Source organism: Salvelinus sp. IW2-2015, linkage group LG15, assembly GCF_002910315.2.
Source record: "Salvelinus sp. IW2-2015 linkage group LG15, ASM291031v2, whole genome shotgun sequence".
NCBI classification, from domain to species: Eukaryota; Metazoa; Chordata; class Actinopteri; order Salmoniformes; family Salmonidae; genus Salvelinus; species Salvelinus sp. IW2-2015.
In genome coordinates, this window is record NC_036855.1 from 65470560 (window position 1) to 65494439 (window position 23880).

The 23880-nt window shown below is 42.7% G+C and overlaps 2 protein-coding genes across 2 annotated transcripts in view; both read right to left on the bottom strand.

Annotated features, from left to right (window-relative positions):
• The window catches only part of LOC111973855 (membrane-associated guanylate kinase, WW and PDZ domain-containing protein 2-like), a 91649-nt gene extending 85566 nt beyond the window's left edge, over positions 1-6083 (bottom strand). Inside the window, exon 1 of the mRNA XM_024001288.2 lies at positions 6054-6083. The gene's annotated coding sequence lies outside the window, so the exon portion shown is untranslated. The remainder of the gene's footprint in view (positions 1-6053) is intronic.
• Positions 1-23880, bottom strand: part of LOC111973858 (transcription initiation factor TFIID subunit 4-like) — a 747250-nt gene that overhangs the window by 142877 nt on the left and 580493 nt on the right. The gene's annotated exons all lie outside the window — the stretch shown is intronic.

Consider the following 23880-nt stretch of genomic DNA (forward strand, 5'->3'; position numbering starts at 1 on the left):
GTTGTTGTTGTGTACATGGATTTTATGTTGTATGTTTTCCCCCAACACCACTTTCTATCAATGTGTATAGCAGACCCTCATGCCAAATTGAGTGAAAAGCTTTTTTGAACAACAAAGCCTGAAAACACTTTGTTGTGTGGTTTTTTGCTTTGTCAATTAGGGTGAATAAATGGTCTGTCGTATGGTAATTTGGTAAAAAGCCAATTTTAACATTTGCTCAGTACAGTGCATTGTTTTCACTGAGGAAATGGGTGAGTCTGCTGTTAATGATAATGCAGGGGATTTTCCTAAGGTTTCTGTTGATACATATCCCTGTTATTTGGGTCAAATTTGTCTCCACTTTTGTGGATTGGGGTGATCAGTCCTTTTTTCCAAATATTGGAAAGATGCCAGAGCTAAGGATTATGTTAAAGAGTATAAGTATAGTCATTTGGAATTTGTGGTCTGTATATTTTATCATTTCATTTAGGATACCATCAACACCACAGGACTTGGGTTGGAGAGTTTGTATTTTGTCCTGTAGTTCATTCAGCATCCAGTGGGTTCTGGTAGTCTTTAATAGTTGATTCTAAGATTTGTATTTGATCATGTACAGTGGGGAGAACAAGTATTTGATACACTGCCGATTTTGCAGGTTTTCCTACTTACAAAGCATGTAGAGGTCTGTAATTCTTATCATAGGTACACTTCAACTGTGAGAGACGGAATCTAAAACAAAAAATCCAGAAAATCACATTGTATGATTTTTAAGTAATTAATTTGCATTTTATTGCATGACATAAGTATTTGATCACCTACCAACCAGTAAGAATTCCGGCTCTCACAGACCTGTTAGTTTTCTTTAAGAAGCACTCCTGTTCTCCACTCATTACCTGTATTAACTGCACCTGTTTGAACTCGTTACCTGTATAAAGACACCTGTCCACACACTCAATCAAACAGACTCCAACCTCTCCACAATGGCCAAGACCAGAGAGCTGTGTAAGGACATCAGGGATAAGATTGTAGACCTGCACAAGGCTGGGATGGGCTACAGGACAATAGGCAAGCAGCTTGGTGAGAGAAGGCAACAACTGTGGCGCAATTATTAGAAAATGGAAGAAGTTCAAGATGCGGTCAATCACCCTCGGTCTGGGCCATGCAAGATCTCACCTCGTGGGCATGCAATGATCATGATCGCAAGAGTGAGGGAGAATAGCCGCAAGGACTCCGTGCAGGATCCTGAGGTCACGAACCTGAGCAGAGATGGGGACCACGGTCTCAAAGAAACCATTAGCCTCATAGGATTAAAATCCTGCAGCGCACGCAAGGTCCCCCTGCTCAAGCCAGCGCATGTCCAGGCCCGTCTGAAGTTTGCAATGACCATCTGGATGATCCAGAGGAGGAAGGGAGAAGGGCATTTGGTCTGATGAGACACAAAATAGAGCTTCGGTCAAACTTCACTCGCCGTGTTTGGAAGAAGAAGAAGGTGAGTACAACCCCAAGAATACCATCCCAACCGTGAGAACATGGAGGTGAAACATCACTGTGGGAGGCTTTCTGCAAAGGGTACAGTGTACGGAGCTACCCATGGGACCGGTAGTGGGAGAGCGGAGGAGTGCTCTAGGCTCACAATCAGGGATGAAGTCGCGGAGAGTGCGGTAGGCAAGGCAACTCCGGCCCCTCAGCGTATGAAGGAGAGGCATGGGCAACAACCAAGCGAGCATGCGGTGACCCTCAGCGCTACGCCTCAAGCGCCCAGGGTTAGCATAGCCCACGAGGAACACAGCACGCTTGCCAGCGAGCCACACCTGCAAAAGGATGACCTCACAGCAGGCCACTGGCGTCTCCAGACTCTGTCACGTCTGTTCACATGTGCTCTAAATGTGCTCAGTGTGGAAGCCCGCTGCTTTCATCTGGTCACGCGTCACCTAAAAGTCAGGACGTCGGTGCTCCTTGCCATACGCCCCCTCATGGTAGATTCTGTATTTTGACTTTTGAGCGCCAGGTGCACCATGGCACATTTGCTGGCCTGCTGGAGAGGTCATTTTGCAGGCGGGGTCCTCTGGGCAGTGCTCTTCCTTCCGTTGCACACAACCAAAAGGGGGATCGCCAGGACCTAACCCAATAAGGTGAAGCAAACGATGAGGTTCCTGACGTGACGGAAGTCCGATATTTGTTGCCTCTCCTACGGCCTCCTCCACGTTTGCCTGAGTGTACTGCCTGTCTTCCTGGTATAAGCGCTCCTCCCATGCTCTGGACAACTACGAGCTCAAGACACAGCCAAGCCTTCTTGCCCAGCCTCACCATTGAATGTGCCAGTCCCTGGATTGAGCTGCACCTACCTGAAACCTGAGAACCACGTTGTGTGGAGTTGTATGACTGCGCGGTCCTCTCAGCCACCACTAGAGTGAAAAGCACCGCCAGCATTCAAAAGTGGACCAAAACATCAGCCAGGAGCATAGGAAGATTTGAGAGGAAGTGGTCTGGTGGTCACCACCTGCAGAAACCACTCCTTTATTGGGTGGTGTCAACAAGTGTGGGGTTAAAATTTGCAAAAAACACACACATTTCTTTCCACAGTTATGTGGGGTGAGACAGGGATGCAGCTTAAGGCCCACCCTCTTCAACATATATATAAACAAATTGGCGAGGGCACTAGAACAGTCTGCAGCACCCGGCCTCACCGTACTAGAATCTGAAGTCAAAATGTCTACTGTTTTCTGACAATCTTGTGCTTCTGTACCCAACCAAGGAGGGCCTACAGCAGCACCTAGATCTTCTGCACATATTCTGTCAGACCTGGACCCTGACAGTTCGGGTTCGTGCAGTGGGTGAGATCTTCGTGGACTATAGCCTTGTCTCAGTGTAGTAAATTGGTGGTTTGTGGATATCCCTCTAGTGGTATAGGGGCTGTGCTTTGGCAAAGTGGGTGATGTCATATCCTGACTGGTTGGCCCTGTCCCAGGGTATTATTGGATGGGGCCACAGTGTCTCCCGACCCCTCCTGTCTCAGCCTCCAGTATCTATGCTGCAATAGTTTATAGTTTATCTGGTGTAATTATCCTGTCTTATCTGGAGTCATGTGTGAATTTAAGTATGCTCCCTCTAATTCTCTCTCTCTCTCCCTCCCCTCCCGGAGGACCTGAGCCCTGGGACCATGCCTCAGGACTATCTGGCCTGATGACTCCTTGCTGTCCCCAGTCCACCTGGTCAGTTTCAACTGTTCTGCCTGGGGCTACGGAACCCTGACCTGTTCACCAGACATGCTACCTTGTCCCAGACCTGCTGTTTTCAACTCTCTTTCTCTACCGCACCTGCTGTCTCGAACTCTGAATGCTCGGCTATGAAAAGCCAACTGACATTTACTCCTGAGGTGTTGACCTGTTGCACCCTCTGTTGCACTCTCTACAACCAATGTGATTATTATTATTTGATCCTGCTGGTCATCTATGAACGTTTGAACATGGCCATGTACTGTTATAATCTCCACCTGGCACAGCCAGAAGAGGACGGGCCACCCCTCAGAGCCTGGTTCCTCTGTAGGTTTCTTCCTAGGTGTCTGCCTTTCTAGGGAGCCACCGTGCTTCTACATCTGCATTGCTTGCTGTTTGGGGTTTTAGGCTGGGTTTCTGTATAGCAGTTTGTGACATCGGCTGATGTAAAAAGGGCTTTATAAATACAGTTGAAGTCAGAAGTTTACATACACTTAGGTTGGAGTCATTAAAACTTGTTTTTCAACCAATCTACACATTTCTTGTTAACAAACTATAGTTTTGCCAAGTCGGTTAGGACATCTACTTTGTGCATGACACAAGTAATTTTTCCCAAAATTGTTTACAGACATATTATTTCACTTATAATTCACTGTATCACAATTCCAATGGGTCAGAAGTTTACATACAATTAGTTGACTGTGCCTTTAAACAGATTGAAAAATTCCAGAAAATGATGTCATGGCTTTAGAAGCTTCTGATTGACATAATTTGAGTCATTTGGAGGTGTACCTGTGGATGTATTTCAAGGCCTACCTTCAAACTCAGTGCCTCTTTGCTTGACATCATTGGAAAATCAAAATAAATCAGCCAAGACCAAAGACCAAAAAATTGTAGACCTCCACAAGTCTGGTTCATCCTTGGGAGCAATTTCCAAACGCTTGAAGGTACCATGTTCATCTGTACAAACAATAGTACGAATGTATAAACACCATGGGACCACGCAGCCATCATACCGCTCAGGAAAGAGACGCATTTTGTCTCCTAGAGATGAATGTACTTTGGTGCGAAAAGTGCAAATCAATCCCAGAACAACAGCAAAGGACCTTGTGAAGATGCTGGAGGAAACTGGTACAAAAGTAACTATATCCATAGTGAAACGAGTCCTATATCGACATAACCTGAAAGGCCACTCAGTAAGGAAGAAGCCACTGCTCTAAAACCGCCATAAAAAAAGCCAGACTACGGTTTGCAACTGCACATGGGGACAAAGATCGTACTTTTTGGAGAAATGTCCTCTGGTCTGATGAAACAAAAATATAACTGTTTGGCCATAATGTCCATTGTTATGTTAGGAGGAAAAAGGGAGAGACTTGCAAGCCGAAGGACACCATCCCAACTGTGAAGCACAGGGGTGGCAGCATCATATTGTGGGGTTGATTTGCTGCAGGAGGGACTGGTGCACTTCACAAAATAGATGACATCATGAGGAAAGGAAAATTATGTGGATATATTGAAGCAACATCTCAAGATATCAGTCAGGAAGTTAAAGCTTGGTCACAAATGGGTCTTCTGAATGGACAATGACCTTAAGCATACTTCCAAAGTTGTGGCAAAATGGCTTAAGGACAACAAAGTCAAGGTATTGGATTGGCCATCACAAAGCCCTGACCTCAATCATGTAGAACATTTGTGGGCAAAACTGAAAAGCATGTGCGAGCAAGGAGGCCTACAAACCTGACTCCGTTACACCAGCTCTGTTAGGAGGAATGGGCCAAAATTCACCCAACTTATTGTGGGAAGCTTGTGGAAGGCTACCCAAAACGTTTGACCCAAGTTAAACAATTTAAAGACAATACTACCAAATACTAATTAAGTGTATGTTAGTTTCTGACCCACTGGGAATGTGATGAAAGAAATAAAAGCTGAAATATTTCATTGTCTCTATTTCGCATTCTTAAAATAAAGTGGGGATCCTAACTGACCGAAGACAGGACATTTTTACTAGGATTAAATGTCAGGAATTGTGAAAAACTGAGTTTAAATGTATTTGGCTAAGGTGTATGTAAACTTCAGACTTCAACTGTACATTTGATTGATTGATTGACAGTAAATCTCAGTAAGACAAAATAATTGTGATCCAAAAAAGTTCCAGATGCCAGAACCACAAATTCTAGACACACAAAAAACTATACATACCTCGGACTAAACATCAGCGCCACAGGTAACTTCCACAAAGCTGTGAACGATCTGATACAAGGCAAGAAGGGCCTTCTATGCCATCAAAAGGAACATATATTTCAATATATCAATTAGAATCAGTTATAGAACCCATTGCCTTTTATGGTTGTAAGGTCTGGGGTCTGCTCACCAACCAAGAATTCACAAAATGGGACAATCACCAAATTGAGACTCAATGCAGAATTCTGCAAAAATATCCAGTGTACAACGTAAAACACCAAATAATGCATGCAGAGAAGAATTAGGCCGATACCCGCTAATTATCAAAATCCAGAAAAGAGCCGTTGAATTCTACAACCAATTAAATGGAAGCGATTCCCAAACCTTCCATAACAAAGCCATCACCTCAGACAGATGCACCTGGAGAAGAGTCCCTTAAGCAAGCAGGGGGAGAGAGAGAGACAGAGAGAGACATATAGAGACAGACAGAGACAGAGACAGGACACACACACACACACACACACACACACACACACACACACACACACACACACACACACACACACACACACACACACACACACACACACACACACACACACACACACACACCACACACACACACACACACACACACACACACACACACACACACACACACACACAGGGGTGTTTTACCTGTTTGGAGGTCTTCCATGGAGAGAGGTGACCTGCAGAGAAACAAACAGCAAATGCTAGTCCTTTGAGCAGACAGAGAAAAATAACTGTATGATAGGTTATCTTATCATTACAATGGTAGAAGTAAAGAACAGTAGGGAAACTTTCTACAAAAGTTTTAAAAAAAATTWAAAAAAAGGCTGTCGGTACAAAACAATAATTCAATATCACAGTTTCTCTTGGAATCCATACATCATAGGCTATTACATATAGCACTAGTGGTACCCCGCCCTAAATGGGCGGTAAATCATTTGATTCAATCCAATTTACCCCTCCTGCAAATCAAAAATGTGTTTATCGGTTCAGCTTTTTGGTCTCTGGATATTCTCTACTTCAGAGCATGAAAAAACATTTGTGCCATGGCACTTGATGTCTCCTTAAAATTCAATGTTGTGACAGGCCTACCCTGAACCCATGTTATCCATATATATGGCCTATTAAAAAAACAGAACATTTTGGTAGCTTAACTACAGACAGATTAGAGCCTTCTCTTTTCAGCAGTACACTTAGAAAAAATGTTTTCTTTGGGGTTCTATATTTAAACAATAAGGCACAAGGCGGTGTGGTATATGGCCAATATACCATGGCTAAGGGCTGTTCTTAGGCATGACGCAACGGGGGTTTGGCCATATGTGACTCACCACCTGGATTATATCTTATGTAGCAACATTTGAATTTCTGTTTTTTACATGGGATAAATGTAGAGACTCAGAGCTACAAAATGGTATATCATACACTGCATTTCAGGAAACAATATGAAAGTAATTCTGCTTTCTAGTATATGTGATATATTACATCACATATTGTACAGACCCCAGAGGTGCCTTATTGCTTTTATAAACTGATTACCAACTTAATTAGAAAGTACAAATTGTTATTTTGTCATACCCATGGTATACAGTCTGATACACCACAGCTTTCAGCCAATCAGCACGTCTTTTGACCACCCAATTTCTAAAGAACCTTTTGTTTCTTTGGATGAGATAATCCTACCCAGTGAAGGCAAAGAACCTTGAGGGTGCTCTCCCTACCACAGAGTGTAATGTGGATTTCAGCAAACAACAGCAAACAAAAGCTAACCCAGTCACATCAAACTCTGAAATGACAGCTAACTCCCTTTTAATTAGTTTTAGCTGTTTGCATTGACATGTATGTATATATATGAATGATGTTCCTGCATGATCTTGCCTGGTTATGTCCAGCAGCATACCACCCTGCATCCCACTGCTGCCTTGCTTCTGAAGCTAAGCAGGGTTGGTCCTGGTCAGTCCCTGGATGGGAGACCAGATGCTACTGGAAGTGGTGTTGGAGGGACAGTAGGAGGCACTCTTTCCTCTGGTATAAAWAATATCCCAATTCACCAGGGCAGTGATACTGCCCTGTGTCGGTGCTGTTTTTTGGATGGGATGTTAACTTCTTCGTGCTAGGGGGCAGTATTCGGAAGCTTGGATGAATGAGGTGCTCAAAATAAACTGCCTGTTACTCAGGCCCAGAAGCTTGGATATGCATATAATTGGTAGTATTGGATAGAAAACAAAAGTTTCCAAAACTGTTAAAATAATGTCTGTGAGTATAACAGAACTTATATGGCAGGTGAAAACCCGAGGACAATCCATCCCGATTTTTTTTTTAGCTCACCCTTGATTACTATGGCTGTCAATGGGAATATAAAAGGAATACCTCCCAGATTGCAGTTCCTAGGGCTTCCACTAGATGTCAACAGTCTTTAGAAAGAGTTTCAGGCTTGTTTTTTGAAAAATTAGCTAGAATTTGTAGTTTTAGTAAGTGGCTCCCATTTTGGCTGTAGTGTTTGTTGCGCGTTCTGGTGAGTGCGCGTACTTCGTTATTTATCTCTGCTAATGTTCTCCAGTAGTCTCCGTCTTCAATTTTATCATTTATTTACATATTAAGGTACCTGAGGATTGATTAGGAATATGTTTGGAAGAGGTTTATTGGGAACGGGATTTATTTGTATGCATTTTGAACTAGGGAAACCGGTGGATTACTGAGTCTAGCACGCCAATGAAACAGACTTCTTTGGGATATAAAGAAGGACTTTATCGAACAAAAGGACCATTTGTTATGTAACTGGGACCCTTGTGATTGCAATAAAACACTTACCTTTAAAGATGAAGATCTTCAAAGGTAAGTGTTTTATTTTATCGCTATTTCTGACTTTCGTGATGCCTCTGCTTGGTTGGAAAATGTATGTAATGCTTTTGTGTGCGGGCGCTGTCCTCATATAATCGCATGGTGTGCTTTCACCGTAAAGCCGTTTTGAAATCGGACAACGCGGCTGGATTAACAAGAAGTTAAGCTTTTAAACGATGTATGACACTTGTATTTTCATAAATGTTTAATATTACGATTTCTGTAATGTGAATTTCTCGCTCTGCAATTTCACCGGATGTTGTCGACGTGAGATGCTATGATCCGTAATGATTTTGATTTTGCCTGGTCAGAATAATGGGTAGCTGATGTCCGACACCGTTAACTCTATGGCAGGGAGAGATAAAAATTGTTTTTACTGTATTGTTGCAGAGGTCGGACTGGCAAACAACAAGGGTAATAGAAACCTGTGCTGTTACAAACTAAATGCTAGAAAGAAGCAAGAGGAAAAACTTGTATAATAAAAGCAGTACCCTTAGATAAAAAAATGGTTTCTATGTGGTGGTTTCTAGGCTCCTCGGAGTAGGAAGGCGAATTTCATAAAAATAAACCATAACCCTTTAAAAATAAATATATACTAAATATATCCAGGTCACCAAATAACTTATTGAAACACATTGTTTTGCAATGAAGGTCTACAGTAGCCTCAACAGTACCCTCGACGGGCAGGGTTTCCCAAACTCTCAAAATAGGGTTGCTTAATGTTAGATCTCTCACTTCCAAGGCTGTCATAGTCAATGAACTAATCACTGATCATAATCTTGATGTGATTGGCCTGACTGAAACATGGCTCAAGCCTGATGAATTTACTGTGTTAAATGAGGCCTCTCCTCCTGGTTACACTAGTGACCATAGACAGAGGCGGAGGTGTTGCTAACATTTACGACAGCAAATATCCCCCACAAAAATGACTGTTTTCATCTTTTGAGCGTCTAGTCATGAAATCAATGCAGCCTACTCAATCACTTTTTATAGCTACTGTTTACAGGCATCCTGAGCTGTATACAGTGTTCCTCATGGAGTTCCCTGAATTCCTATCGGACCTTGTATTCACGGCAGATAATATTCACATTTTTGGTGACTTTAATATTCACATGGAAAAGTCCACAGACCCACTCCAAAAGGCTTTCGAAGCCATCATCAAATTTTGTCCAACATGTCTCTGGACCTACAGTGGGGCAAAAAAGTATTTAGTCAGCCACCAATTGTGCAAGTTRTCCCACTTAAAAAGATGAGAGAGGCCTGTAATTTTCATCATAGGTACACTTCAACTATGACAGACAAAATGAGAGAAAAAAAATCCAGAAAATCACATTGTAGGATTTTTTATGAATTTATTTGCAAATTATGGTGGAAAATAAGTATTTGGTCAATAACAAAAGTTTATCTCAATACTTTGTTATATACCCTGTGTTGACAATGACAGAGGTCAACGTTTTCTGTAAGTCTTCACAAGGTTCACACACTGTTGCTGGTATTTTGGCCCATTCCTCCATGCAGATCTCCTCTAGAGCAGTGATGTTTTGGGGCTGTTGCTGGGCAACACGGACTTTCAACTCCCTCCAAAGATTTTCTATGGGGTTGAGCTCTGGAGACTGGCTAGGCCACTCCAGGACCTTGAAATGCTTCTTACGAATCCACTCCTTCGTTGCCCGGCGGGTGTGTTTGGGATCATTGTCATGCTGAAAGACCCAGCCACGTTTCATCTTCAATGCCCTTGCTGATGGAAGGAGGTTTTCACTCAAAATCTCACGATACATGGCCCCATTCATTCTTTCTTTACACGGATCAGTCGTCCTGGTCCCTTTGCAGCAAAACAGCCCCAAAGCATGATGTTTCCACCCCCATGCTTCACAGTAGGTATGGTGTTCTTTGGATGCAACTCAGCATTTCTTGTCCTCCAAACACGACGAGTTGAGTTTTTACCAAATAGTTCTGTTTTGGTTTCATCTGACCATATGACATTCTCCAAATCTTCTTCTGGATCATCCAAATGCTCTCTAGCAAACTTCAGACGGGCCTGGACATGTACTGCTTAAGCACGGGGCACGTCTGGCACTGCAGGATTTGAGCCCCTGGCGGTGTAGTGTGTTACTGATGGTAGGCTTTGTTCCTTTGGTCCAGCTCTCTGCAGGTCATTCACTAGGTCCCCCCGTGTGGTTCTGGGATTTTTGCTCACCGTTCTTGTGATCATTTTGACCCACGGGGTGAGATCTTGTGTGGAGCCCAGATCAAGGGAGATTAGTGGTCTTGTATGTCTTCCATTTCTATAATATGTCCCACAGTTGATTCTTCAAACCAAGCTGCTTACCTATTGCAGATTCAGTCTTCCCAGCCTGGTGCAGGTCTACAATTTTGTTTCTGGTGTCCTTTGACAGCTCTTTGGTCTTGGCCATAGTGGAGTTTGGGAGTGGTGACTGTTTGAGGTTGTGGACAGGTGTCTTTTATATGATAACAAGTTCAAACAGGTGCCATTAATACAGGTAACGAGTGGAGGACAGAGGAGCCTCTTAAAGAAGAAGTTACGGTCTGTGAGAGCCAGAAATCTTGCTTGTTTGTAGGTGACCAAATACTTATTTTCCACCATAATTTGCAAATAAATTCATAAAAAATCCTACAATGTGATTTTCTGGAATTTCTTTTCTCATTTTGTCTGTCATAGTTGAAGTGTACCTATGATGAAAATTACAGGCCTCTCTCATCTTTTTAAGTGGGAGAACTTGCACAATTGGTGGCTGACTAAATACTTTTTTGCCCCACTGTAATTGCCACAGTCATACCCTGGATCTAGTTTTGTCCCGTGGAAACAATATTGGGTTTCTAAATGTTTTTCCTCATAATCCTGGACTATCAGACCACCATTATATTATGTTTGCAATCGCAACAAACAATCTGCTCAGACCCCAACCAAGGACCATCAAAAGCCGTGCTATAAATTCTCTGACAACCCAAAGATTCCTAGATGCCCTTCAAGGCTCCCTCCACCTACCCAAGGACATTGGAGTACAAAAATCGGTTAATCACCTAACTGAGGATGAAATGTAACCTTGCTTAATACCCTAGATGCAGTCACACCCATAAAAAAAACATTTCTCACAAGAAACTAACTCCCTGGTTTACAGAAAATACCTGAGCCCTGAAGCAAGCTTCCAGAAAATTTGAACGGAAATGGCACTCCCCCAAACTGGAAGTCTTCCGACGAGCTTGGAAAGACAGTACCGTGCAATATCGAAGAACCCTCACTGTTGCTCAATCATCCTATTTTTTCAACATAATTGAGGAGAATAATAACAATCCAACATTTATTTTTTATACTGTCACAAAGCTAACTAAAAAGTAGCATTCCCCAAGAGAGGATGGCTTTCACTTCTGCAGTGATGAATTTATGAATTTCTTCGATGAAAAAATCATGATCATAAGAAATCAAATTTCAGACACCTCTTTGAATCTGCTTATTTCCCCAAAACTCAATTGTCCTGAGTCTGCACAGAACTGCCAGGACCTAGGATCAATGGAGACACTCAAGTTTTTTAATCTTCTATCTCTTGACACATTGATGGAAATAGTCATGGCCTCTAAACCTTCAAGCTGCATACTGGACCCTATTCCAACTAAACCACTGAAAGAGCTATTTCCTGTGCTTGGCCCTCCTATGTTGAACATAATAAATGGCTCCCTATCTCCTGGATGTGTAGGATTCACATCTAAACCAGGCAATAACTTTTAAAACCAGGTTTGTTGTTTATTTGAGCAATATGAGATGGAACGGAGTTCCATGCAATAATGTCTCAATATAATACTGTACGCTATTGCCTGGTTTAGATGTTATCAGTCGGATTGTCTCTGTGGATGGTTTGTCCTCTGACAAATGAATTGTAAGTTTCGATGTTCCTCAAGGTTCCGTTTTAGGACCACTATTGTTTTCACTATATATTCTACCTCTTGGTGATGTCATTCGAAAACACAATTTCAACTTTCACTGCTATGCAGATGACACACAGATATACATTTTGATGAAACATGGTGAAGCCCTGAAATTGCCTAACCTGGAAGCCTGTGTTTCAAACATATGGAAGTGGATGGCAGCAAATGTTTTACTTTTAAACTCGGACAAAACAGAGATGCTAGTTCTAGGTCCCAAGAAACAATGAGATCTGTAGTTGCATGTGACAATTAATCTTGATGGTTGTACTGTCGTCTCAAATAAAACTGTGAAGGACCTCGGTGGTATTCTGGACCCTGGTCTCTCTTTTGACGAACATATCATATTGACGAATATTTCAAGGACAGCTTTTTTTCCATCTTTGTAACTTTGCAAAAATCAGAACATTTGGTCAAAAAATGATGCAGAAAAGCTAATCCATGCTTTGTCACTTTTAGATTAGACTACTGCAATTCTCTACTCTCCGGCTACCCAGATAAAGCACTAAATAAACTTTAGTTAGTGCTAAACACGGATGCTATAATCTTGACTAGAACCCACAAATGTGATTATATTACTCCAGTGCGCTAGGGCTGATTTAAAAGTTTTACTGCTAACCTACAATGTATTACATGGGCTTGCTCCTACCTATCGCTCCGATTTGGTCCTGTCGTACATACTTATACGTACGCTACGGTCACAAGATGCAGACCTCCTTATTGTCCCTAAGCAAATAGCTGGATTCAGGGCTTTCTCTTACAGAGCAAACTTTTTATGGAATGGTTTGCCTATCCACGTGAGAGACGCAGATTCGGTTTCGACCTTTAAGTCATCTTTTTTAAATTATTATTATTTGTTGTACTTTTACCCCCTTTTTCTCCCCAATTTCTGGAATATCCAATTGGTAGTTACAGTCTTGTTGCATCGCTGCATCGCCCCTACGTAGAGGTGAAGTTCGAGAGCTATGCGTCCTCTGAAACACAACCCTGCCGTGCTGCACTGCTTCTTGACAAACTGCTTGCTTAACCCGGAAGCCAGCTGCACCAATGGTATTTGGTATTTTATTAGGATCCCTATTAGCTGTTGCAAAAGCAGCAGCTCCGCTTCCTGGGGTCCACACAAAACATGAAACATGACATAATACAGAACATTAATAGGCAAGAACAAACTACATACTTTTTAAAAAAGGCACAAGTAGCTTACATATCAATGTATACACACAAACTATCTACGTCAAATAGGGGAGAAGCGTTGTCCCGTGAGGTATTGATTAATCTGTTTTTTAAAACCAGGTTTGTTGTTTATTTGAGCAATATGAGATGGAACGGAGTTCCATGCAATAATGTCTCAATATAATACTGTACGCTTTCTTGAATTTGTTCTGGATTGGGGGACTGTGAAAAGACCCCTGGTGGCATGTCTGGTGGGGTAAGCGTGTGTGTCAGAGCTGTGTGATCGATAACAATATATTTTCCACCTCTCCCACACTAACTTTACCAAATTCAAACTTGCAATGCTTTTCTTTCATTATTTGTTTTTTATGCACGAATATGATGGCTCACTTTTCATTGTTGGCATTTCCTGCCTAAGTTTGCCCACTTCGCCAATTGAGTAATCATTAAAATAATTGGCAACATCATATGGTTTTGTGATGAATAAGCCATCTGATTCGATGAAAGATTGAGTTGAATGTGTTTCTGCCCATCATTTATTTTAAAGTACTCCAAAGTTTTTTTTCTTCATCATTCTTTATATCATTTATCTTGGCTTCATAATATAGTTTCTTCTTTTTGTTGAGTTTAGTCACATAATTTCTCAATTTGCAGTAAATCAGCCAGTCAGATTAGCCACACCTTTTGCCCCAACACTTTCAACCATACAGTTGTTCAATTCCTCATAAATCCATGGAATCTTAACAGTTCTAAGAGACAGTTTCTTAACAGGTGCATGTTTATCAATAATTGGAAGAAGAAATTTCATAAATTCATCAAGTGCAGCGTCTGGATGCTCCACATTAATCACATCAGATCAACAAATATTTTTAACCTCATCCACATAAGAGTCACAGCAAAATATTTTGTATGACTATTTTAGGCCCAGCTGTTGGAACTTTGGCTTAGCCACTGTATTGTGATCACTGCATCCAATGGGTACAGATTCATAGCCATCTATTTACCACCACAAAGCGAAGCTGGCACTAAGACCTCTCTCAACCACGAGTAACGTGTAACGAACTGGACTTGGGTTGACGTCACTTCCTCTTGAATTTGCAGACGTGTTGCTGTGCGTTTTGTTGCTGTGCGTTTTGTTGCCAACCTTACTTTGCTAGCTGACAACTTTACGTTTTTTTCTTTTWACTTTTTAATTACCGTTTATATTTTTAGTTTTTCCATCACAACTTTTTTCCCTCATTCAACTTTTTCACTCCYGYCGCTTTATCTGGACATGGTTCGTCAGRACTTTCAACAGCCGAAGCTAAGTAGTAACATTAACATGATGTCTTTTAATTGCAGTCGCTGTACTCATAATATACAGGAGAACGATCGCCTTACGGCGAGGATAGCTGTGCTACAAGCCCAGCTTCTGACGCAATCGTTAGGCAAGGGTATTTCAGTGGTGGAAGGAAGAAACAGAGTTTCTTGGCCACCAGAATACGATAAAGTTTAGTATAAATATCCCTCCGCACAGTCCCGCAGCCGGACAACTTTCTCATTGGCTTCTGGAGGGAAGCTGGTAGGAATGCTCACTGGTGTCGCTCATTCAGCACGACAGAAACTTTCAAAACGGTTTTCCATTAAGTAGCGAGTCGGAGTCTGAGCCGAGTTTTCTCTTGTCTCTACTCCTCCCGTGACGGGGTCTGAGACGTCCGAAGGCTTCCACATTAGCTCTGACAAATTGGAAAACCCTAGTCATTGGCGACTCCATTACCCGCAGTATTAGACTTAAAAGAACGAATCACCCAGGATCATACATGTTTACCAGGGGCAAGGGCTACCGACTATTAAGATAGTGCGACGTTAAGTCTGAAGATGGTGGCTGGCTTTAAGCTAAAACCGGCGGGTGAGTAGAGAGTTTTCAGTGTAGGAAAAGGAAAGAATTACAGAGTCGTGCATCTCAATAACAGTCATGATATCTTTAAGTTGTATAAAATTCTGACAGTCCTTGTAAGAGTAGCCGAAGTTTTTTGCCGGCCGGAAGGTATTTTAGTGGTTGCAGATGGATTCTGCGGGCGAGGGAATGCGTAGAATTAGCTTTGTTATATGCTTTAACTCGGTGGTTGTACTCATCGTTTGGTTCATGCCCTGGAAGCGACAGGCTCCGACAGAAATCTTTTCAAGGTTATAGTCTCCCCATTAGTATTGCGGTGGTAGTCCTGGGTCTCTGACATTGGGAAAACCCGAGTTTTCTCTTGTCCTCTTATTCCTCTGTAATGCGGCGGTTTCGAGACGGACACGAATTTGGCTCCACATTCCAGCTCTTGACTATTAATTGAAAAACCCTCATCTTGGGCCGGCAGTTATTAGGGGACCAAAAATCCTTAAACAAAAAGAAATCTTCGCAGATATCTAGACTTAAGCCAGAGCATTACAGCAAACAACCATAACCTGCTCATCGATGTCTTAACCAGATGGGGACAACAGGTGTCCATCTTTACCGAAAAAAACGTGAGGCAGCGGCAAATTCACCCCTGGAAAAGAAAAGAGACGTTATGAGGTGGGGTGGCCTAATTAAAACTAGAGCCCCCCTAAGTATAAGGTTGCGGGGGCTGTTTAAGTTTATTTTGGGATAGAAAGAAGAAAGGTTTGGATCGGGATGATGAAAGAATTGTGAGTAAGAGATATTGTTGAGATAATTGAGATTAGTTATTGAGATAACTGTTTTCTGCCCCTCCCAAAATATAGAATTTGTAGATAATTGGCCCTCTTTCTGGGACTCACCACAGGACCAAGCCTGACCTGCTGGGAGTGACGGACTCCATCCTAGCTGGAGGGTGCTCTCAATCCTATTCTCCACAAGAGACAGGGGCTCTAACTCCACAATGAAATAGGGTGCAGGCAGGCGGCAGGCTGTTAGACAACCTGCCAGCTTAGTGGAGTCTGCCACTAGACTAGTCAGTGTATTCAGCTCAGCATCCCCATTGAGACTGTGTCTTGCCTCGACCTAGGTTGGGCAAAACTAAACATGGCGGTGTTCGCCTTAGCATTCTCATTAGGATAAAGACCTCCTCCATTCCTGCCATTATTGAAAGAGATCGTGATACCTCACATCTCAAAATAGGGTTACTTAATGTTAGATCCCTCACTTCAAAGGCAGTTATAGTCAATGAACTAATCACTGATCACAATCTTGTGTGATTGGCCTGACTGAAACATGGTTAAGCCTGATGAATTTACTGTGTTAAATGAGGCTCACCTCCTGGTTACACTAGTGACATACCATATCCCCCGTGCATCCCGCAAAGGCGAGGTGTTGCTAATTTACGATAGCAAATTTCAATTTAAAAAAATAAAATGACGTTTTCGTCTTTTGAGCTTCTAGTCATGAAATCTATGCAGCCTACTCAATCGCTTTTTATAGCTACTGTTTACAGGCTCCTGGGCCATATACAGCGTTCCTCTCTGAGTTCCCTGAATTCCTATTGGACCTTGTATGTCATAGCAGATAATTTTAATTTTTGGTGATTTTAATATTCATATGGAAAAGTCACAGACCACTCCAAAAGGCTTCGGAGCCATCATCGACTCAGTGGGTTTTTCCAACATGTCTCTGGACCTACTCACTGCCACAGTCATACTCTGGACCTAGTTTTGTCCCATGGAATAAATGTTGTAGATCTTAATGTTTTCCTCATAATCCTGGACTATCGGACCACCATTTTATTACGTTTGAAATCGACAACAATAATCTGCTCAGACTCCAACCAAGGAGCATCAAAAGTCGTGCTAAAATTGTCAGACAACACAAAAATTCCTTGATGCCCTTCCAGACTCCTTCTGCTACCCAAGGACGTCAGAGGACAAAATCAGTTACCCACTAACTGAGGAACTCAATTTAACCTTGGCGCAATACCTAGAAGCAGTTGCTCCCTAAAAACGAAAAACATTTGTCATAAGAAACTAGCTCCTGGTATACAGAAATACCCGAGCTCTGAAGCAAGCTTCAGAAAATTGGAACGGAAATGGCGCCACACAAACTGGAAGTCTCCGACTAGCTTGGAAAGACAGTACCGTGCAGTATCGAAGATCCCTCACTGCTGCTCGATATCCTACTTTTCCAACTTAATTGAGGAAAATAAGAACAATCAAAATGTATTTTGATACTGTTGCAAGCTATAAAAGCAGCATTCCCCAAGAGAGATGGCTTTCACTTCAGCAGTAAAAATTCATGACTTTTGAGGAAAAGATATGATCATTAGAAAGCAAATTACGGACTCCTCTTAAATCTGCGTATCTCCAGGGCTTAGCTGTCCTGGATCTGCACAGCTCTGCCAGGCCTGGGATCGGGAGAGACACTTAAGTGTTTTAGTACTATATTCTTGAACAATGATGAAATAATCATGGCCTCTAAACTTCAAGCTGCATACTGGATCCTATTCCTACTAAACTACTGAAGGAGCTGCTTCCTGTGCTTGGCCCTCTATGTTGCATAATTAAACGGTCTCTATCACCGGATGTGTACAAACTACTAAAAGTGGCAGTATAAAGCTCTCTTGAAAAAGCCAAACTTGACCCGGAAAATATAAAAACTATCGGCCTATATCGAATCTTCCATTCCTCTCAACATTTTTTGAAAAAAGCTGTTGCGCAGCAACTCACTGCCTTTCTGAAGACAAACAATGTACGAATGCTTCAGTCTGGTTTTAGACACATCATAGCACTGAACGGACTTGTGAAGGTGGAGAAATGACCTTTTAATGGCGTCGAGAGGCTCCTGGCATCTGTCCTCGTGCTAATAGACTTAGTGCTGCCTTTGACACCATCGATCACCACATTCTTTTGGAGAGACTGGAAACCCAAATGGTCTACGGACAAGTTCTGGCCTGGTTTAGATCTTATCTGTCGGAAAGATATCAGTTTGTCTCTGTGAAATGGTTTGTCCTCTGACAAATCAACTGTTACATTTCGGTGTTCCTAAGGTTCCGTTTTAGGACCACTATGTTTTCACTATATATTTTACCTCTTGGGGATGTTATTCGAAAACATAATGTTAACTTTCACTTGTTATGTGGATGACACACAGCTGTACATTTCAATGAAACATGGTGAACCCCAAAATTGCCCTCGCTAGAAGCCTTGGTTTCAGACTATAGGAAGTGGATGGCTGAAAACTTTCTACTTTTAAACTCGGACAAAACAGAGATGCTTGTTCTAGGTCCCAAGAAACAAAGAGATCTTCTGTTAAATCTGACAATTAATCTTGATGGTTGTAAAGTCGCTCCAAATAAAACTGTGAAGGACCTCGGCGTTACTCTTGACCCTGATCTCTCTTTTGACGAACATATCAAGACTGTTTCAAGGACAGCTTTTTCCATCTACGTAACATTGCAAAAATCAGAAATTTTCTGTCCAAAATTATGCAGAAAAAATTAATCGCATTTGTCTTCTAGGTTAGACTACTGCAATGCTCTACTTTCGGCTACCCGGAAAGTAGAGCACTAAATAACTTCAGTTAGTGCTAAATACGGTGCTAGAATCCTGACTAGAACCAAGAAATTTGATCATATTACTCCAGTGCTAGCTTCCCTACACTGGCTTCCTGTTAAGGCAAGGGCTGATTTCAAGGTTTTACTGTTAACCTATAACGCGTTACATGGGCTTGCTCCTACCTATCTTTCCGAGTTGGTCCGGCATACCTACAGTAGGCTACGGTCACAAGACGCAGGCCTCTAATTGTCCCTAGAATTTCTAAGCAAACAGCTGGAGGCAGGGCTTTCTCCTATAATCTCAATTTTTATGGAATGGTCTGCCTACCATGTGAGAGACAGACTCGGTCTCAACCTTTAAGTCTTTACTAAGAACTTATCTCTTCAGTAGGTCATATGATTGAGTGTAGTCTGGCCCAGGAGTGTGAAGGTGAACGGAAAGGCTCTGGAGCAACGAAAACGCCTTGCTGTCTCTGCCTGGCCGTTTCCTCCACTGGGATTCTCTACCTCTAACCCTATTACAGGGGCTGAGTCACTGGCTTACTGGTGCTCTTTCATGCGTACCTAGGAGGGGTGCGTCACTTGAGTGGGTTGAGTTACTGACGTGATCTTCCTGTCTGGGTTGGCGCCCCCTTGTTTGGTGCTGTGGTGGAAGATCTTTGTGGGCATACTCGGCCTTGTCTCAGGATTGTAAGTTGGTGGTTGAAGATATCCCTCTAGTGGTGCGGGGGCTTGTGTTTGGCAAAGTGGGTGGGGTTTATCCTTCCTGTTTGGCCCTGTCCGGGGGAATCATCGGATGGGGCACATGTCCCTGACCCCTCCTGTCTCAGCCTCCAGTATTTATGCTGCAGTAGTTTGTGTCGGGGGCGCTAGGGCCAGTTGGTTATATCTGGAGTACTTCTCTGTCTTATCCAGTGTCCGGTGTGAATTTAAGTATGCTCTCTCTAATTCTCTCCTTCTCTCTTTCTTCTCTCTCTCGGAGGACTGAGCCTAGGACCATACGTCAGCTACTGGGCAGATGACTCCTTGCTGCCAAGTCCATGGCTTGCTGCTGTTCCAGTTTCAACGTTTCTGCTGCAGTTATGGAACCTACCTGTCCCAGATGCTGTTTTCAACTCTTAATGATCGGCTATGAAAAGCCAACTGACATTATTTCCTGATTTATGAACATTTTGAACATCTTGGCTCTCTCTAATTCCCTCTTCTCTTCTTCTCTCTCTCGGAGGAACTGAGCCCTAGAGACATAGTCAGGACTACCGGCATGATGACTCCTTGCTGTCCCAGTTTCAACTGTTCTGCCTGCGGTTATGGAACCTACTGTCCCAGACCTGCTTGTTTCAATCTAATCTACGGCTATGAAAAGCCAACTGACATTTATTCCTGATTATTATTTGACCATGCTTGTCATTTATGAACATTTTGAACATCTTGGCCATGTTCTGTTATAATCTCCACCCGGCACAGCCAGAAGAGGACTGGCCACCCCTCATAGCCTGGTTCCTCTCTAGGTTTCTTCCTAGGTTTTGGCCTTTCTAGGGAGTTTTTCCTAGCCACCGTGCCTCTACATCTGCATTGCTTGCTGTTTGTTGTTTTAGGCTGGGGTTCTGTATAGCACTTTGTGACATCGGCTGATGTAAAAATGGCTTTATATATACATTTGATTGATTGATTGATCAGAGCTCTTGCAGTATGAACTGATATGTTGTCCATCTAATCAAAGGATCAGAGAATTAACATAGTACTAAAAGCATAAGCTACAGCTAGCTAGCCCTGCAGTGCATAAAGTGTTAGGAGTAGTTAACTCAAAGAGAGAGAATCACAATAGTACAAATACAAATTCCTTACTTGTGGATGAACAGAGAGAGAGAGAAATAGCTATATAAATTTGTTTTACGTACCCTTACTAGCTGATAAATCTAATTTAGCCTACTCAACAATCTGACTCAAAAAGTGAGAAATGCTATTTATGTGTCACGTCCTGACCAGAGTTCTTATGTGTTGTGCTTGTTTTAGTGTTGGTCAGGACGTGAGCTGGGTGGGCATTCTATGTTGTGTGTCTAGTTTGTCTGTTTCTGTGTTCAGCCTAATATGGTTCTCAATCAGAGGCAGCTGTCAATCGTTGTCCCTGATTGAGAATCATATATAGTTGGCTTGTTTTGTGTTGGGGATTGTGGGTGGTTGTTTCCTGTGTCAGTGCCACACGGGACTGTTACGGTTAGTTTATTTGTTATTTTGTATAGTGTCTTGTTTTCGTGCATATTAAATCATGGAAACTTACCACGCTTCACATTGGTCCTCCGATCCTTCTCYCCTCTCCTCGTCCGAGGAGGAGGAAGAGCTAGACTGCCGTTACATTATGTTAGCCAGCTGGTTAAGGCTATCCAACGCTGCAACTCAAGGTAAAATTTCTGTTTTATACATTTATTGGCAACGTGGCCCACCGGTGAAACTGCTTGCTGTACACTGTATTGCGTGATTGTACACATGGATTGGATTGGGAGTTTTCCAACGTTAGTTCTAGTTTGTTGACTATAACTGTAATGTTCGTCATTAGGAGAAAGAGAGGAGGACCAAGATGCAGCGTGGTGAGTATTCATATTCCTTTTAATCAAAACCGAATACTCGAACAAAATAACGAGAAATACACGAAACGAAACAGTCCTGTCTGGTGACATACACAAAGACACAGGAAACATCACCCACAACCCACAATGACAAAACAGGCTACCTAAATATGGCTCCCAATCAGAGACAACGACTAACACCTGCCTCTGATTGAGAACCATATCAGGCCAAACACATAAACAGACAAACTAGACATACAACATAGAATGCCCACTCATATCACACCCTGACAAAACAAAACATAGAAACATACAACGCAAACTATGGTCAGGGCGTGACAATAACGTTAATATGGTGAAAACAATGCAGGCTGTGTAGCTGTTAGTGGTTATGGTATGAAAGTTTGGTTTGGAGAGGATCAAATCAGAGTTTGTTGGTCACATACACATTTTAGCAGGTGTGTGTGACTAATAAACGTTTACATTTTTATAGCTGTGCAGCGACATGCTTTTGTTATTAGATCCTAACAATACAGTCAAATGTCAAACAAATAAAAGAAGAATAAAAATGAAAAGAAAGAAATCAAGAAAAGCAGTACAAATCCAATTAACAACCCAAAAGGCACTGTAGCAGTATGAAAATGCAATATATAGATATGCACACTGGGGGAATTTACACAAGATAAACTAAGAACAACATTTACAGCAATAGATATAGGCTCCCGAGTGGCGCAGCGGTCTAAGGCACTGCATTACAGGCTGTATCACAACCGGCTGTGATCGGGAGTCCCATAGGGCAGCGCACAATTGGCCCAGCATCGTCTGAGTTAGGTGTGGCTTTGGCCAGGGTAGGCAATCATTGTAAAATTAGAATTTGTTCTTAACTGACTTGCCTAGTTAAATAAAGGTTCAATACAAAATCAAATATATTAGAGTGAGCTATGTGGTGTGTAAATAAATAGTGTAACTAAAATACAATGTACAGTTGTAGAAATATTAGAAAATGCTACATCTGGGATATAGCATTTAAATAAACAATTGTGAAACAGGAAGTGACCAGTGGTTCAATGTCTCTATAACATGGGACAGCAGCATTGGCTGTGTGTGTGTTGTCCGAGTGAGTGGGCATCACCTGGTAGACAGCTAGTGATGGCTGTTCAAAAGTCTGGCTCTCGATCTTGGCTTTGATGTACCTGCACTTTCTTCATTTGTCAGACGGTAGCCGCATGATCAGTCCGTGGTTCGAGTGACTGAGGTCCTTGATAATCTTCTTGGCCTTCCTTTGACACCGGGTGCTGTAGATGTCCTGGAGGGCAGGCAGCATGACCCCAGTGATGCATTGAGCGGTCCGCACCATTGAGCCATTCGCTCAAAGGTGGAGCAGTTGCCCTACCAGGCGGTGATGCAGCCCAACAGAATGCTCTCAATGGTGCATCTGTAGAAGTTTGTGAGTATCTTAGGGGCCATGCCCAATTTCATCAGCCGCACTGAGGTTGTAGAGGTGCTATTGCGCCTTCACCACTACGATGTCGGTGTGGCGAGGCCATTTCAGGTCATCAGTGATGTGCATGCCAAGGGCATTGACGATCCTTTGTTTTGTTGACGTTGAAGTATTTTCCTGGCAACACTCCGCCAGGGCTCTAACCCCATAGACTGTCTCATAGTTGTTGGTAATCAGGCCAACCACTTGTTGTGTTGTCTGCAAACTTGATGACTGAGTTGGAAACGTTTGTGGCCATGCAGTCATGGGTGAACAGGGGTACAGGAGGGGGCTGAGGCTACACCCCTGGGGGGCCCCCGTGTTGAGGATCAACATTGCGGAGGTGTTGTTGCCTACTCTCACCACCTGGGGTCGGTCCGTCAAATCTAGGATCCATTTGAACAGGGAGGAGTTCAGACCCAAGGCCCTGAGCATAGTGATGAGCTTGGAGGGCAGTATGGGGTTAAATGCTGAGCTGTAGTCTATGATCAGCATTCTTACATAGGTATTGCTCCTGTCCAGGTGGGATAGGGTGGTGTGCAGTGCAATGACGATTGCGTTGTTCATGTATCTGTTGGGACGGTATGCAAATTGTAGTGGCTCACGTGTTTTGGATATGGTGGAGGTGAAATGGTCCTTGACTAGCCTTTCAAAGCACTTCATGATGACAGAAGTGACTGCTACGGGGCGATAGTCATTTAGTTATTTTACCTTGGCTTGCTTGGTTACAGGAGCAATGGTGGCCATCTTGAAGCAAGTGGGGACGACAGACTGGGATATTGAGAGGTTGAAAAAGTCCGTAAACACTCCAGTTAGCTGGCCTGCGTATGCTCTGAGGATGTGGCTTGGGATGCCTTGCAAGGGATAACACGCTTAAAGATCCTACTCACGTTGGCTACAAAGATTCAGAATTCTCCGGAGGTAATGGAGTCGGCATTTGATCGTGAGGTATTCCAGGTCAGGGGAATAGAAACTCTTAATTGTTTGTACATTCCAACAATAGCACCATG